The sequence below is a fragment of the Lissotriton helveticus genome, chromosome 2_1 (assembly GCF_964261635.1).
Source record: "Lissotriton helveticus chromosome 2_1, aLisHel1.1, whole genome shotgun sequence".
NCBI classification, from domain to species: domain Eukaryota; kingdom Metazoa; phylum Chordata; class Amphibia; order Caudata; family Salamandridae; genus Lissotriton; species Lissotriton helveticus.
This window is the reverse complement of record NC_136059.1, coordinates 2,048,190,042-2,048,202,581: the sequence shown is the minus strand read 5'-3', so window position 1 is coordinate 2,048,202,581 and position 12,540 is coordinate 2,048,190,042.

Here is a 12,540-nt window from a genome sequence, read left to right as displayed (position 1 = left end):
TTACTTTGCCTCCACGCTATCAGGGGGTGGATACTGGGGCCTGGAGCTAGGTCTTTGCCGAGCTGATGACAGGTTTCAGGGCTATGAGGTAGTCAGCCTGGCAAAACACTTAGGCTTCTTTGAGCCTGCCCAGGGAGCAGCAAGCATTGCAGAGTCATGTCACATGACACTGGTGACGTTACAGCGTCCACAATATCAGCTTCACGTTGTCTAGCCAATGTTGGTGAGTGGGGCAGACAGTGCCTGTCTAAAATAAAAAAAATTACAAAGGGGAGATTTTTTTTAAAGCTTTTTAAAACGGTTTCAAACATTTATGAGCGGGGCTTGGCTTGACACCCAAGGAAGATAGCGGCTGCTCCGTGATCTCCGGTGTGTCGGGGCAAGTTGACGATCGTTTTTCATGGTTTCCGCGACCTACTGCTGTGCCAATGTCTAGGTCTGATATTAGGAACCACTCTATGCCCGCCTGGTGAAGTGGGAGGCTTACTGCAAGCAGGAAAATTGTGTTTCTTCTCGCTCACTAAACAGTCTTCAGAAAAGACCACCATTTTGAAATGTGGTCGCTCCATTTATCTAGTTTACAGCGCTGAGGAGTCGCACTTCAAATTTCCCGCTGTTTGTTTCTCAGGGGATGATGCTGGAAAACTGCAACATGTTTTGAGGTACATGTTCACTATATTTTGTTTCATAGCCTTTAAGAAGGTTTTCTCCTTTCTTTTTTATTCTCTTTTTTCTGGCGCTCCAGGAGGTCAACCCATAGACATGAGAGAAACTGAGCTGTTGTTTGGAAGTCCAATTTATTTGTATTCGTTTTGCCATTGATACCAAAAGAAAATTGTTCTCTGAAGTCAATGATTCATCTGACCTTGAACTCTATTTTTGGCCATTCATTCATTGCATTTAAATGAGTTCCTTTTCTAATTAAGGACTTTGTCGTATCTCGTCTTTCTCATGAAGGAATCTTCATTTATACAAACTTTATCTGGCATAGCATATGGGAAGAAAAATAAGACCTAGCTCTACTAACTTGTCTCCGACACACAGATTCATTAAAAACTCCGCATTTTTCTCGAAATTTGCCTCAATGCAATCTTCTACAGCCTCTCAGCCAAAGAATGGCGCATCCCCACCTACGACATCAGCATTAACTATTCTGGCGAATTCTAGTGAGGTTACCAACAAGCGTCTCAAACAAAACCCACCCTCTCCTACCAAATCACCACCTCCTGCCTCGTTGGATCTATTGCTTGATGAAATATGTGCCTTAAGGCCCTTTATGGAGGAAACAAATACTAAACTGCAATTTCTTACTGAGAGGTGGTTCCAATTGGACGAGCGACTTCACGCAGTGGAACAGAACGATTCATCATATGGTGTAACTAAAAGCAAATTAACTACCCTTCAGGCACAAGTCTCTTCCTTGCAGAAATAGGTTGAGGATTTGGAAAAAAGAAATAGGCGGAACAACTTACGCATATATGGTCTACCGGAAAACACGGAGGGTGCTGACCTTCTTACCTTCTTCAAAAATGTTCTTACTAAGGTGCTGAACCTACCTGAAGGTACCAATCTAAAAATTCAGAGTGCAAATAGATTGGGTTGTCAACATGTTAATGCACCTGGTTCAAATTGAACAAAAGGTGTCATTTTGTATTTCCTGGAATATACGGATCTTCTTAAAGTTCTCAACGCTACTAAAACAACAACACGTATCTGTTGTTTGGGGCATGCTTTATTCTTTTCACAAGATTATTCCAAGAATACTGCTGACAGACACAGAGAATTTCTAAATATGAGGCCAGATCTTTGTGCTCTTGGTGCTAGATATGGCCTTTTCCATCCTTGTCTTTTTAAAGTCATCTATAGAAACAAGACGACTATCTACGAGAAGCCAGTTAAAATTAAAAAATGTTTTAACTCTTGCAAAATAGAAACTATGGACACTTCTGGCTCTTCGACTTCTCATTCTAGTTAAAAACAAATTCTTTATATAGTGTTGATGTTTACATTTTCTGCCTACATTTTAGAATATGCTAAGTACCTATTTATTTTTCCTAAGTCACTGCCTTTTTGTTGTTCATATTATATTTTGCTTGTTAATTTATTAACCAATAACTTGCTTTCATCTATTTTTCTTTTTATGTACCCCATTTTGCATACTTGTCTTTGTCTCGCACCTTGTGAAATCCAGTCATCCTTGTGCCCCTTCGGTGGGATCTGGATGTAACAGTCTTCCAAGTGGTTTCACCCCCAGTCCTTTGTTTTTTAATTCTATAGGTATGTGTTTTTACCCTTGTATTTTTCTTTTCCTTTTATTTCTTGTTTCTTATTCTTTGCTGTCCCTTTATCTCTTTTTCTCATGTTCTCCCTCCCTATATATTTCTACTTCTATTTTTCTACCTAGGACATTCTTTTCTTCTTCATTCATGATTTTTAGCGCTGTGTTGTGGTTTAAATTTTATTAGGTATATATTCTGTCTGGTATATTTCAATTTATGCTTTTAATAATTAGTTGATGTCATTGAATGTTAATTCTTGGAATGTACCAGGATTTAATTCACTGATGAAAAAGATGTGTTTTAACACATTTAGCTAAACTGAAATCAGACATAGCATTGACTCAAGAGTCTCACCTTACAGAGACTGAATCCTTAAAATCGAAGATAGATTGGGTAGGTACAGTCTTTTCTCTCAGGGTGACGGTAAACGAAATGGTGTTTTCACGTTGTATCATAAATCTCTTTGTGTTAAACTTGTTTCTCAAGAAAATGATAATGTGGGTCGCTGTTTATTTACGGAATTGCTGATTGGGTAGGTTCCACTTTCTCTATTTAATGTCTATGCACCGACTACAGGTGACTCCCTTTTTTGGTCTCACTTGTAAAGAAACTAATACAATGTCCCCATGATAACCTAATTTCCGCAGAAGATTGCAATCAAATCATAAATCGCTTCATTGACCGTAACTCCTTGACTTCTTTCATATCTACTAAAGCCCATAAATCATTTTTGCAATCCTTTCAACATACAAAATTGATGGACGCCTGGAGATTATGCAATCCCACCTTTAGAGAATATACATACTGCTACATCAGACACAGTCACGCATTGCTCAAATTTTTATTTCCCATAACATTTCTCAATCCATACAATCAGCATAAATTGGCTCTATTTTAATGTCTGATCATGCACCCGTTTTTATCTACTTAGATATACTTAGCGAACCAAATCTCTCCAGGCAATGGTGCTTCAATAATTCGCTGCTACTTGATTCTGTTTTTACCTCTTGCTTTACCTCTTTTTTCGAGGAATATTTTCTTTTAAATGTATCTGAGAAGCTCCCCTTTCATACAATATGGGATGCTTTCAAAGCTAGAGCCCGTGATTTTATTGTTAATTAAGTTTCCAAGAAGCAACATACTACTCGAAAAAATGCCACAGACCTTTTTGCAAAGATAAAGAGATTGCGACTATGCTTCCAAGTAGAAAGAATGTTTATCGGAACTCATAGCTAATAAACTTAAGCTTAATAAGGAGTCTACTGAGAATGCTTCTTTATATCTGCTGAAATCCAGTGTTAAATTTTAAGGTAGTCAGAATAAATCTGGCAAAATACTGGCAAATTATCTTAAGGTTACAAAACTGAACTTCAACATTGAGTAGATATTTGATGAACAGCTACCCAAATACAAAGATTCCAACATTCTACAAGAATGTTATCATTTTTATGAATCCTTGTACACACTGGAGTCCTCTCCTACAGATGATGCTACTTCAGATTACCTCTCATCTATCGAAAAGACTTTTGATGCTCATCTAAATTCTGACTAATTGGAACTTGATATTTCATCGAAGGAACTGCATACTGCATTACATACGCTTAAAAAAGACAAGGCCCTAGGACCTTATGGTTTTACCGTAGAGTTTTTCATATATTTTTCTCATTTACTTCTCCCCAAGTTACATAAACATCTAACCTCCTTTTCACAGGTGGATACTTCCTCTTGTTCCTTTTTGGAAGCCCTGATCTGTCTCATACCCAAAGAGGATAAGGATCCACGTTTTTGTAGAAATTGTAGACCAATTTCTTTGGTGAATATTGATTATAAAACAAATTCAAAGTCTTTGCGATTGGAGTCACTTCTCCCTGATCTCTTGGGTAAGGAGCAATCTGGGTTTGTCAAAGGCCGCTCGCTTCCTGACAGACAATACTCGCTTATTTCTTTACATACTCTCTAAAACTTCTCATACATCCGAATCCATGGCTGCTATCACCTAGATGCGGAAAAAAGGCTTTTGACAGAGTGTACTGGTCTTTTATTTTTTCTTCGCTTAAATGGTTTGGTTTTGGCCCACAAATTGTCAATTAAATTTCCCTCCTATATTTGAGGCCTAGGGCAGCAATTTTTGTGAATGGCCTTACTTCCTCATATTTTGATTTGAGGAGAGGTGTCTGACAGGGTTGTCCTCTATCTCCTTTTCTTTTTAATTTAGCTTTAGAACCTTTTTTTATCTAGCATCTGTCAGAATCCGAATCTTTGGGTTTACATCTGAAAAGACCCATGTTAAACTGGCTGCTTTCACAAAATGTACAACTGCTATCTATTACCATATCTGGTTGGACCACAATCTGTATATGCTTGTTTCTGAATAGCATCATACTTGTTTGTGATTTACTTGTGGTAACAGTGCATTTAGGCTCTGTTTTTGCCCTCTTTGTCTGTGTTACTCCCTCGTAATGACAGTGCAGTTTCATATACTCAATTTTAAAGTTTGCTGCTCAGCCGACTCTTCTTTTCTGCTCCTCAAGTTCACATCCTCACAGTCCACCTCTCTGTGATCAGGATTTGGGGTCCTGTCCTAACCTTGGCACCATCACAGTGCAAGTCTCCCACCATCTTCTCTCTGTGTGTTTTGCAGTCCCATCCACTACCACTGCAGGGTGCTCTGTCTAGCTCCAACCTGGTGCACTGGTCAAGTAGGATCTACCGATTGCAGGTCCAGAGTGAATTTAAATCAGACTCCAGGGGGTAGCTATTCTTGTTAAAAAACAACCCTTCTTGCAGTGGAAAAATCTCAAAGTGACCTACACGGCAGCTATGCAGTAGAAACAGAGACATGAAATGAAGAAAAACATCCTCTGATTAGTTTATTTTCCACTCACCCAGAGTTAAAACTCTACCCGTTGACAAATTGGGCCCACTAGTAACACAATTCACGATTACCACGTGGAATGTTTGTAATGGTGGGAGACTTCATCATGGGAATATACTATGGTGTGGACAAACAGCGTTATAAGAGCAGGGGAAAGGACCCACATATTTGCCAATGCAAAGAGTACATAGGCTTGATTGACGTCTGATAAAGGCATAATCCAATCTGGGGCCACAAAACCTTGCTCCGCATAAGATACAACTTCACATCAAGAATGCGCATACATAGATACAGTGAAGTGAGGTTCTTGGCTTTGGAATTGCAGGTCAGAATAAAGGCTGAAATATATAGCCAAGAGGCCAGAATGCATGGTGGATGCAAGTTAGACACCTGGCTATTGCAGAAAAAAATGTGGTACACAAAGTGCGTCAGGTCACAGATAACTATTTTACAGAAAATAAGACAGCCGTTGAGTCAGGAATGGAGCTTTGGAAAGCAAAGCATACAAAACGGTGAACAGGGGACAGTAGATTTTCTTTATGTTGACACTTAAAAAATGAAAGAGGACTGAGATAAATGGAGTTGAAACAGAAATGCTTGACCCTGAAAAACAATATCTGCAAACAGAAACAGATTAATTAGAAAAACAACTCAGCCTCAAAGGAAAGCGAACCAGTCAGTCTCCAAGAACGAAGCTCTTAATCATTTCCTGGCTGCACAAAGAAGGCTCTATGAGATGTACAATAAGACAGAAAAATTACTAGTCTGGCTATGAGAGAGGGTTGAAACTGCTAGATTGGTTCACGAAATCATAGACCGATACAGAACCACTGTGAAACTGGAGACAAATATAGCCAGAGTTTTTGCAAATGACTTCCACATACTTTAGACCTCACAATGGGGAATATTTGCAAGAGGATATCGTCACCAGAATGTCACTTTTAGTTTTGTTCTGCTGGCAATATCCCCAACTCTTTATGTACAAAACGGCATTAAGCCACTTAACGTGTCTTCACACCGCCTTGTAAATAAGGTCCCTTTTCACGCTTCATTTAGCATGAAAGGGGCGTGCAATGGCATTCCGGCGCAACACCCATTACTTTTTGATGCTGCCGCATATTTACAAGTATTCGGCAGTGCCAAAAACTAAGACCAAGTAAAACCTGGTCTTAGGATGGTGATACAAGGAGAAATTATTAATTTCGCCTCAACTTTTGCTCTTTCAATATGTAAACATCAATTCACCTTTCAAGATTGTTTATGTGCAGGAACATTTTCCTTCCTGCACATATACAATAGCTCCTGCAGTGCAGGCACCCTTGCAACAATGTGCAAGGGTGCCTGCGCTGGCGCTAGGCAGCTTTTTTAGCACCACAGCTAGGGGAAACACACGGTTGCACCGAATTTTAGTAAATACGGCACAACTCTGCGTTTATAAAATGTCAGAGCGCAGCGTTACCAATTTTGGAGTAACACTGCGCTTCAACATTTTATTGTAAATATCCCCCATATTATCCTAGAATATGCTGAAATACAGGACTTTTTGTGGATTTGACATTACTGGGGCTTTTGTCAAAAGACAGAAACTTTGGAATTAGATACAACTGTCAAGGAAGCCGAAGAAGCAATTAGATATTTACAATCGAGGAGAACCCTGCGACCCAGTGGCCCACCTATAGACTTTTATAAACGCATGGCTACTAAATTAACAACTTATCTTCTAAATATTTTCTTAAAGACTAAAACCAAAGTCTTCCCACCATATGACTTAAAAAGGATGTCAGTGATGGTCAGCCATAAACCTGGCAATCCTCAAAACGACCATGCCTCAAAATAGTTATTGAATTATTGGATTAAACTTAAATGAGAAGGCTACCATAAATGGCACTACCCTGAAGGGCAACGGTTTACATCAAAAAACTAAAAACGAAGTGAAAATAAAATCTTTACATACTACGAAATGCCATCAAGCAGGAACAAAGAAAAAAACGCTAAATTCCCACACAAACATGAACTGATATACAAATGTAAGATTATACTAACAATACAATTTAAACCTTTAAGCAAAAGCTTCTTCACGGACAAACCACGAACACCTAAATCTCCTTTGACAACTTTCCACAGCAAAATATAAAGAAATGACAACACATACTCTCATTTTCTTGATCTTTCTCGGAGGTGCGTGCATATCATGGCACATCCTCATCGACCTATAAATGTTGAAAAAGAATCCGACTATATGTGAGAAAATGCAATCCACATAGAAAGAAAGAAAACACTGCTTTAAAATCTACAGAATAGTCGTTTTAAAGCCCCAGGAACTGACAATGTATCAATAGAATTGTTAAGTTCCAATATCTAATCGATTTTTTTTAGATTCACAGAATGGATTTTGGGCCTTTATCTACACTTTAAGCATTTCTGCTACTTTATGTTGTTATTGCTAGTTTTGCCCATGCATTTCTACACAGTTATGCTTTGTTGGGACAGAAAAGTCCTCTGCATGGTAATGGAAGGGCACCCATGCTTTGAGTGCCTAACTGTACTTACGTCTGGACCCCTAATGCTGATTTTTGATGTCATAGTCAAACATGGATCATGGGTGTGAGCCACGACGTTTGCCAGTCCCACAGACTGTGGTCTTTTTGTACCGGGAGGAGCATCCAAAGAGCTACCCTCACATTGGTGGAACACTACTGCCTTCACTAGGAGTGAAGCAGCACAAGCACAGTGGTGGCAGTGTACATAGTAGTGATCAGTAGTAGTGAACGGGTCCTGTTTAGCATGTGTCACTGGAGTGAGGGCTACAGGCTCACTCACATTTAAAAGTTCCGCTGGCTATGTCCTTAAATAACATCAGGTTGGTGTGAAGTGCTACGCAGCACAAACGTGGTGGTTCTGTGCTGGGTGTATGTGTGCCTGGGAAGGGTACAATACAAGGATAGTGCAGCACTGTGCAGGACATATGCATGTGCTGGATGTACATGTACCTATGAGTGGTACAGTACCTGAAGGATGTAGTGCTGTACAGCGTGTGTAGGATAAATGCATGTGCTGGGTGGATGTGTACCTGTGAGTGATGCAATGCCTGAAGGATGCAGTGCATGCATGATAGGTGCATGTACTGGGTGTTTGTGTGCCTAAGAGTGATGACGTTTATAAAGAATACACTTCTGGGCAGCAGTGCTGGGCAGTGTGCGCATGCCATACACTTGAGGTATATGTGCCTGTGGATAGTACAATACATAGAGAGCCATGGGCTCCATTTTGGGACACCCAGGCCTGCAGTGTGAAACATGGAGTGGACGTAGAGAGATCCCCCTGAACAGATTTGTGGACTAGAAGATGGGCCTGATAAGAAAATCATATGGATTAGGGCTGCATACTCTGGGGTAACCTTTTGATGCACATATCACTGCTTCCGACATCCAGGTATGAACATTAGTCACTCCCAAGTATTGTGTTGTGGATTAATCAACTTCGGACTCATGCCTGTTGTGGCAGACATCCTTTCAAAGGGAAAGAAGAAAAAGAAAGATGCTCACTTCAAAATAAGGAGAACCCCTATATAAAACCTCAAAGACTCATCACATCTGGTGGCTGGAAATAGACAGTATGAAAGGGGGGTTGAGACCCCAAAAGTGGCCATCTGTCAGGCAGCCCTAGGGGCTGTGTGAGAAGGGGAAACTCTGAAAGACTTCTGCGTGTGATCAGGACTCGGAGGCCAAGGCCTGCTAGACTCCATGCTGGTTAGAGAGAACATCACCAAGGGAATACAAGACCACAGGCACTGTAGTCTAGAGCCTGGAGCACTAGCTCCTGTCTGCTTGCGAAGACCAGTGAGCACGGTGAGGAAGAGAAGAGTTTTGGAAGGATCAAGGTCCAGTGGGGAGCCCCGTCAAGTGGACTTCCTGTGTGAGATGTGAGGAGACAGCTGCTGCATTGATTGAGTCATTGTCCGTGCCAAGGACTGGGGCAGTGACCCCTGTATGCCAGGAGAGGGCTTTCATGAAGATAATGTCACATGGCCCATTGTCTTCTCTAAGTTGGCATGAGCACGCCGCAGACTGCCCGTTGCTTTTCTATTACTATAAGACTTTATTTTTGCAACTGTCGCTATTGCTGTTTTCACATGAGAACCTATGCTGTGTTCAAATTCTGCAGCTTCCTGAAATTTAGTCTGAACATTGTGGGCAAGGTCAAACAACAATGCCCCTTGTCATTTTGTTCTGGTATGGGCTTAGCACCTAGACAAAACATACAGATGCAACTGTTGTTTGGTCTTATTGGAATACACAAATAGGTAGCAGTCACTTGGAGAAGGACCTTTCCAGGGAGAAGAGCAAGACAGCACATTTGATGTAGATATACTCTCTATAGGCTAAGGTATAGGGGTCTGCAGACAAAGCCCAGAGATCTTCTAATATACAATAGTACTACTTCTGTGCAAGGGAAGGGGGGTTAGGCTATAATGTCTTTTCATAATGACATCTCCTTTCATGATTTATGGATTAACTGCTTTGCTGACAGTATTTGTATTATGCATTTTTCTGCTAATTGTGGCGGGTATACTGCACATTAGAGCACATGAGTTAAAACAATTCAATTCAATTCAATAATCTTTATTCGGATACAAATATCCATAAAAGCACAGTTCAAACACCACCAACAATAATACAATTCTTACTCAAAAGCGCAGTACATAAAAAGCTTTGGTTAAAAGGAACTTTGAACAATTGTGAACAACATTAAAAAGGCATGATATGCGTCAATAATATCACAGTTAAAATGTTCAAATTGATGAACAGATAGCGATTTTCAAATGTTGGCACGTTAAAAGGGGTTGGACAGACATATAGCAACAACATCATATTAAAGTAAAGTGCAATTGGTTGTTACCAATATTAGCAGCATAGTATAACTGCGGTTACATTTTATGCTTTTTGGATTTTCCGACCTACGACTAGCGCTTTAATTGGTGTACAATTAAGGAAATAGCAGTAACTGCATGCGCAAGAACATAATATGTGTTCAGGTACCCTTAACACATTAAAAGTTGCTCATAGAGATACGTGAACGAACTGCCCCTCTCAGAAACAAGCTGACACGAAAGATCAGATCGTCACTTTCAAGTCTAAGAATCTTAAAGTGCGATGTTCTATAATCAATATTAGCAAATGCCTTAAAATACGGAATCAATTATTGTTTTGTATACTTTCCGTAAAAGTTGCAAAAAAATAAAAAGTGTACTACGTTTGGTTACTGCCAGTGCCACACAGGCAGGACATTAGCTCAAGATTAGTATTAAACCCCAGGGGGAAGCAAAGTGAGTATTTTTAAGTGCCTTCCCTCAGGCAAAAAAGCAGGCTCCTCCCCCAACGTCCAATACTCTTCAAAAGGTATTTAGATGGGATATGCGTTTGAGGGCTATTGAACTCCAATAGGGACATGTAACAAGCGACTGAAGGTTTTAGACGCTCTGTGGCGTGTCTTTCGTTCTTATAAGATTCATACAATGCACCCATGAGGACTCTTTTATTCATGCCCTCGAGTCCTAATGGATTTAAGAAGATATGTTCAAGGTTCAGGGTATGGATCCTCCCTTGTTGCAGTTAAGGCAATCTACAATGATCTCCCTTGTTAAGGTTGCTGCTGGGTTTAGCCACATTTTTTTGCCAAAATATGGCTGGGCGTGACCTGATGAAAGCTACTACATGGTACAAATTTAGTTCCTTATGACATACATAGTTCAGAGAGGAAATGTGGGCCCCTAAGAGTTTCCTGCAAAATCTATTTTCCTCTCTTTGGAGTTTATAAAACCTCAGACTTCTGCTCCTTATGTGGCAGTGGGGATACACTGTAATTTATAAATCTTCATTAAGGGTAAAACTACCTCTACCTGTTTTGGTTGGGGATCACTCAAAATAGAATTAATTGCTTTTAAAAACGTACTTCTACTATAGGCAGCGTGGTCTGCCCAGGATCCAATGTTGGAAAATTCTAAAATCAAAAAGGGAAAAGTGCGGGTGCGTAGTAGATGTTCATGACCTGAGGTTATTGAGTTGATGCAGTGGTTTTTTTCGGGCCACAAGACATTATAAAGGATTTCTTAAAACTGGTGCAGAGCTCAAGGTCTGCCATAAAGAATACGAAACCCCCAACTAAAGTGCGTAGTGCATTCGGAGTGCAGCCCATTAGGACCGCATCTTCCGCATATAAAAGCACGGGAAGTACATTTCCATTAATTGTTGGTACGTCATTAGTGAGTTCTGACAGGACATTATGCAATTCGTTTATCTAAAGAATAAATAGGAGAGGGGCCAGTACGCATCTCTGTCTGACCCCTCTACCAATAACGATGTAACCCTGAGACCTCCCCATCATTACTGATCCTTACCCGTGTCTTCAGGTCCCTGTGCAAGTGTGCCAAAAAGCGAACCAAAGCCTCGTCCAAGTCATAGTTTAAAAGGACCGACCACAAGCGTGACCTGTTGACAAAATTAAACTCTGAGGTGAGGTTCATGAAGGCCAGATAAATAGATGACTTCTGTGCTATCGTGTACTTGCCAATAATAAGATTTAAATTAAGACACTGTTCAATTGTTCCCAGTTTGCTCCTAAAACCCAGCTGGCACCGATTTAAAATGTGTTCCTTTTCGGCCCATGTCCTAATTTTCTTAAACACGACCCTCCCTAGGATTATCAGGGTATTATCAATCAGAGAGATCGTTCTATAGCAGTTAGGATTAGATCGGTCTCCTTTTTTAAAAATGGGCACGATAATGCTGGTAGACCAGGTTCTTGGAATAGTGGTGTTTGTTAAATTGTTAAAAACATTACAAAAGAGGGGTGCCCAGAAATCCAGTTCGTGTTTAATAAGATTGATCGAAAGCCCGTCCAGCCCTGGGGCTTTGTTGCCTACACTTTGGTGTATGGTATCCTCAACTTCTGATCGGGATATAAAGACCCTGATGACAGAGGGGCTAAATGACGTGTTCACGGTGTCGGGCGGGGCTGAGAAATCCTAGCAAAATGTGCTTCCCATGATTCGCTGGTTATGTTACAGCTTTTGGGAGAAAGGGTGCGGCCCAAGGATCTCATAGTTTTGACTTCTGCCCATTAAGTATAGCGGCACTGGCAAGATTAACCCAACGTTATTTTAAAAGCTCGTCTTTTCGTTGCCTGGCTGCTTCTTTATAACAAGATCGTAATGATCTAACAAGAGTTACATCCCTCGGTGTAAAGAGTTACATCCCTCGGTGTAGCCACTAATGCTACATGCAGTTCTCTATTTGCTCGCGAGCAAGTACTATTGAACCACTTGGTTTTCTCACTGATGTTTAACGCTGGTCTACAGATCATTTGTTTGATACCAGCGCTAAATGC